This window comes from Oncorhynchus mykiss, chromosome 6, assembly GCF_057628025.1.
Source record: "Oncorhynchus mykiss isolate SJ-2025 chromosome 6, ASM5762802v1, whole genome shotgun sequence".
Taxonomy (NCBI): domain Eukaryota; kingdom Metazoa; phylum Chordata; class Actinopteri; order Salmoniformes; family Salmonidae; genus Oncorhynchus; species Oncorhynchus mykiss.
In genome coordinates, this window is record NC_143027.1 from 32,789,410 (window position 1) to 32,795,896 (window position 6,487).

Here is a 6,487-nt window from a genome sequence, read left to right on the forward strand (position 1 = left end):
TCTAACATTGTCTTACAAAAAAAGGCATTACAGCCAAAACATACCAAATAAAGTCTCCAATCTATATCCTTGCATTAGCTTTTCCATGACTGTAGGAACACACCAAGCTCCAGAAGTGTGTGTAATAGAATGGTTTGTTGGAGCTGTGTGTTTCTTTAGAAAATAGACAAAGGCAATAGACAACTAAAACAATTCACAGACATGGATCGACTGAACGCGACATGACATTGGCTGGGACTTAACGCCCGACCTTCAACATAAAATAAAGGCTCTCATTTCATTTCTCCCCACATCCCCCGGAGGCAGATAGTGGGAGTCATAAGAAGACCACAGTGACATCAACACACACCCCAGAAGAGACTGGAAGACCAACCATTAGTCTGGGAGATGATGTGTGTGTCACGCCCGCTGTCAGACACACTTACTGCCACAGGCCCAGAGGCAGGTGTCTTTAGAAAGGCATTATACACATACCCCTCTATATCGGTTTATGTAATAGCTAGTCGTGCTCTGCATGTTCGTCCTACTGTATATGTCTATGCCTCACAGGCAGTAATACTATGCCGGTTTTGGTCTGCTCTGCCAGAAACAAGTAGTTACATCACCGTGGAGTAATTACAGTAGCCAACATGATTGATGATGTGACAGTCTCCTTTCATAGACCACTTAATAAACCTGGGCATGAGCTCTACACAGACAGAAGCCCAATCTTTTTTGCAAAGGAATAGTGTCTAAAAACTCAGAGTAGGTATTTCTGGTATTGCTCACATCCCACCTACAACATTGACCCAGGCCAACAATGTTAAGGCACTGCAGGTTTCAGAGCTAGACAAAATTATATACTGTACTGCATACCAGAGCCATGCCATATACAATATTTTGAATTCTAAATACATGGCTCAGCCGTATACGTTATTTAGCTGCCTGCTAGCTGGCAATGTGTGAACCCACAGCAGTAGAGAACTCCATTATATTTTGTATTCACTGCATTGTTCAATTAGCTGCTGCTGTGAGCTGGGTCTGGAGAATGAGTCACCTCTTAATGTGTGAAGGTCAGGGAGGGGGGGGGGGTGAGCATGTGTGTGGGGCAGGGGATGGGGCAGGAAATCAGAGTCAGTGATGACGCAAGGACCTTGCTGAGAGTGCTTCCGATACTTATGGGCTATCAGCACTCAATAGCTCAAACACCGTGGCACACGGTAGAATAATAGAAAGGGGCTATAGAGAACACAAACACCGTGGCACACGGTAGAATAATAGAAAGGGGCTATAGAGAACACAAACACCGTGGCACACGGTAGAATAATAGAAAGGGGCTATAGAGAACACAAACACCGTGGCACACGGTAGAATAATAGAAAGGGGCTATAGAGAACACAAACACCGTGGCACACGGTAGAATAATAGAAAGGGGCTATAGAGAACACAAACACCGTGGCACACGGTAGAATAATAGAAAGGGGCTATAGAGAACACAAACACAGCAGTGTGTCACAGGAGGTTGGTGGCACCTTAATTGGGCTGGACAGGCTCATGGTAACGGCTGGAGCGGAATGTGTGGAATCGTATCAAATACATCAAACGCATGGTTTCTATTCCATACGCTCCTTTCCAGACATTATTATGAGCCGTCCTCTCCTCAGCAGTGTGTGTGTGTCTGACCCACTGGAATTGTGATACAGTGAATTATAAGTAATCTCCACCCGGCACAGCCGGAAGAGGACTGGCCATCCCACTTATGCTCTCTCTAATTCTCTCTTTCTTTCTCTCTCTCGGAGGACCTGAGCCCTAGGACCATGCCCCAGGAATACCTGACATGATGACTCCTTGCTGTCCCCAGTCCACCTGACTGTGCTGCTGCTCAAGTTTAAACTATTCTGCCTTATTATTATTGGACCATGCTGGTCATTTATGAACATTTGAACATCTTGACCATGTTTTGTTATAATCTCCACCCGGCACAGCCAGAAGAGGACTGGCCACCCCACATAGCCTGGTTCCTCTCTAGGTTTCTTCCTAGGTTTTGGCCTTTCTAGGGAGTTTTTCCTAGCCACCGTGCTTCTACACCTGCATTGCTTGCTGTTTGGGGTTTTAGGCTGGGTTTCTGTACAGCACTTTGAGATATCAGCTGATGTACGAAGGGCTATATAAATAAATTTGATTTGATTTGATTTGATGATAAGTGAAAATATCTGTCTATAAACAATTGTTGGAAAAATGACTTGTGTCATGCACAAAGTAGATGTCCTAACTGACTTGCCAAAACTATAGTTTATTAACAAGACATTTGTGGAGTGGTTGAAAAACTAGTTTTAATGACTCCAACCTAAATGTATGTAAACTTCCGACTTCAATTTATGTGTCAATTAATCCCATAAGGGATGGGTTGCCAATTGGAGATTTGACACGAAAATACAATTCCCATTCATTCAAAAATATTTAACTCATTCATTCATCTCCGGCCCTCTGTGTGTCCTCAACAAATTTTAAATAATCAAATAAGCTGATTTTAAAATATAAAAAACTGAATGATAAAGTTCTGAAACATTAATATGAGGGTTTCAGCATGAAATATATGTATTTGACTATTGTTAATATAGCTTTTTTACAAATGTTTTAGTGCCAAACTAGTGGCAGTTCTGAAAAAAGTAAATAGTTGTCTTTGTTACTGCTTATTTTAATGTAGGATGACAAACTATGGTTATCTTCAGTGTCACTGACCTCAGAGAGAGTTGAGTTTCATCACCCCCTTGACCCAGTCTGGATGGGCATGAGCATCAAAAGCAGTGACATCACAAAGACACTAATGCTGCATTCACATGCCATTCGGGACTAGTAAGCATTGACATTTCAGACTTGCTAACTGGGTGCAGTGAATAATAATACTGAAATGTAATATTGAATATTAACAATAACAAGCACTACAAATAACATGATTAAGGTTTAGTGAACGTACTGGTTCCAAGTAGAATAAGCATCTACTTTATTTTTCCCTGCACTGTAATTTACAACATGATAAGAGCTATAGATAAGAGCTAGGTAAACAGTAGCGGTGCGTGGGTAAAATCACTGGGGAAGCCAAGTCAGGGGAAAATAGCCATTTTACAACCTACAGTGCCTTTAGAAAGTATTCATACCCCGTGACTTATTCCACATTTTGTTATGTTACAGCCTGAATTAAACATGGATTCATTTGATTTTTTTCCCCCATCTGCACACAAATACCCCATAATCACAATCTTGTTTTTAGACATTTTTCCACATTTATTGAAAATAAAATACAGAAATATCTCATTTACATAAGTATTCACATCCCTAGGTCAATACTTTGTAGAAGCACCTTTGGCAGCGATTACGTCTGAGTCTTTCTGGGTACGTCTCTTAGAGCTTTTACACACCTGGATTGTGCAACATTTGGTCATTATTCTTTTATAAATTCTTACAGCTCTGTCAAATTGGTTGTTGATCATTGCTAGACAACAATTTTTAGGTCTTCAGATTTTAATGGCTGGGATAGGAGAAAACTGAAGATGGATCAGCAACATTGTAGTTACTCCACAATACTAACCTAGAGTAGAGTAAAAATAAGGAATCCTGTACATAAAAATAAATATACAAAACATGCATCCTGTTTTTGCAACAAGGAACTAAAGTAATACTGCAAAAATGTGGCTAAAGCAATTCACTTTTTGTCCTGAAAACAAAGTGTTTGGGGCGAATCCAATACAACACATTACTGAGTACCACTCTCCATATTTTCAATCATAGTGGTGGCTGCATCCTGTTATGTGTATGCTTGTAATTGTTAAGGACTGGGGAGTTTTTCAGAATAGAAAAGAAAAGGAATGGAGCTTAATAACACAGGCAAAATCTGGGAGATGAATTTACCATTCAGCAAGACAATAACCTAAAACCCAAGGCCAAATCTACACTGAAGTTGCTTACCAAGAAGACAATGAATGTTCCTGAGTGGCCGAGATACAGTTTTGACTTTAATCTGCCTAAAAATATATGGCAAGACCTGAAAATGGTTGTCAAGCAATGATCAACAACCAATTTAACAGAGCTTGAATAATTTTGAAAAGAACAATGTGCAAATGTTGAACAACCCAGGTGTGGAAAGCTCTTAGAGACTTACCCAGAAAGGCTCACAGCTGTAATTGCTGCCAAATGTGATCATAACATGTATTGCCTCAGGGGTGTGAATACTTATCTAATCAAGATATACAGCATGGCCAAAAGTTTTGAGAATGACACAAATATTAATTTCCACAAAGTTTGCTGCTTCAGTGTCTTTAGATATATTTGTCAGATGTTGCTATGGAATACTGAAGTATAATTATAAGCACTTCATAAGTGTCAAAGGCTTTTATTGACAATTACATGAAGTTGATGCAAAGAGTCAATATTTGCAGTGTTGACCCTTCTTTTTCAAGACCTCTGCAATTCGCCCTGGCATGCTGTCAATTAACTTCCGGGCCATATCCTGACTGATGGCAGCCCATTCTTGCATAATCAATGCTTGGAGTTTGTCAGAATTTGTGGGTTTATGTTTGTCCACCCGCCTCTTGAAGATTGACCACAAGTTCTCAATGGGATTAAGGTCTGGGGAGTTTCCTGGCCATGGACCCAAAATATAGATGTTTTGTTCCCCGAGCCACTTAGTTATCACTTTTCCCTTATGGCAAGGTGCTTCATCATATTGGAAAAGGCATTGTTTGTCACCAAACTGTTCCTGGATGGTTGGGAGAAGTTGCTCTTGGAGGATGTGTTGGTACCATTCTTTATTCATGGCTGTGTTCTTAGGCAAAATTGTAAGTGAGTCCACTCCCTTGACTGAGAAGCAAACCCACACATGAATGGTCTCAGGATGCTTTACTGTTGGCATGACACAGGACTGATGGTAGCGCTCACCTTGTCCTCTCCGGACAAGCTTTTTTTCCGGATGCCCCAAACAATAGGAAAGGGGATTCATCAGAGAAAATGACTTTACCCCAGTCCTCAGCAGTCCAATCCCTGTACCTTTTGCAGCATATGAGTCTGTCCCTGATTTTTTTCCTGGAGAGAAGTGGCTTCTTTGCTGCCCTTCTTGACACCAGGCTTTCCTTCAAAAGTATTTGCCTCACTGTGCGTGCAGATGCACTCACACTTGCCTGTTGCCATTCCCGAGCAAGCTCTGTACTGGTGGTGCCCCGATCCTGCAGCTGAATCAACTTTAGGAGACGGTTCTGGCGCTTGCTGGACTTTCTTGGGCGCCCTGAAGCCTTCTTCACAACAATTGAACCGCTCTCCTAGAAGTTTTTGATGATCCAATAAATGGTTGATTTAGGTGTAATCTTACTGGCAGCAATATCCTTGCCTGTGAAGCCCTTTTTGTGCAAAGCAATGATGACGGCACATGTTTCCTTGCAGGTAACCTTGGTTGACAGAGGAAGAACAATGATTCCAAGCACCTCCCTCCTTTTGAAGCTTCCAGTCTGTTATTCGAACTCAATCAGCATGACAGAGTGATCTCCAGCCTTGTCCTCGTCAACACTCACACCTGTGTTAACGAGAGAATCACTGACATGATGTCAACTGGTCCTTTTTTGGCAGGGCTGAAATGCAGTGGAAATGTTTTTTGGGATTCAGTTATTTTGCATGGCAAAGAGGGACTTTGCAATTAATTGCCATTCATCTGATCACTCTTCATAACATTCTGGAGTATATGCAAATTGCCATCATACAAACTGAGGCAGCAGACTTTGTGAAAATTAATATTTGTGTCATTCTCAAAACATTTGGCCACAACTGTATACTACGTGACCAAAAGTATGTGGACACCTGCTCGTCGAACATCTCATTCCAAAATCATGGACATTAATATGGAGTTGGTGTTTTATGTTGATATGGTTTTATGTTTTTATGTTTATATGATTTTCCTATGGTTATTTTGCAATCAACCTTCCCACAACTCTCTGGGACTGACGCATGATAGTTACTTGGCTTTGGAACATTATCAGTATATTTAAGAAACTTGACAAAATAACGTTATTTCCTTGGTATTTCATTACTTCAACTAAACATTTCCTCAAAGTTCCAACGTGGTAACAGTTAATAACATTTTTGGTGGTGTTCAAGGAACGTTCTCCAACTGGTTTGACATTGGGAATTTTCTCAAATAGTTCGGAGAACGTTCAGAAACAACGTTCTCGTGTGGGAATCTCAGTGCTTCAGCATAACATTTTCAGCAGGTTTCCTCATGGTTCCATTTAAAGTAATGTTCTCAGAACATTCAGAGAATGTTAAAAAACAATGTTCTTGTCATGTATTGTCATGTTGTGTCTTTCTGTCCTTTCCTTTCACCCTGTCTCCCTCTGCTGGTCGTATTAGGTTACCTTTTCTCCCCCGCTTTCCCCCAGCTGTTCCTTGTCTCCTCCTAACTACCCATTCACCCCGTTTCCCACCTGTTCCCTTTTTCCCTCTGATTAGGTCCCTATATCTCTCT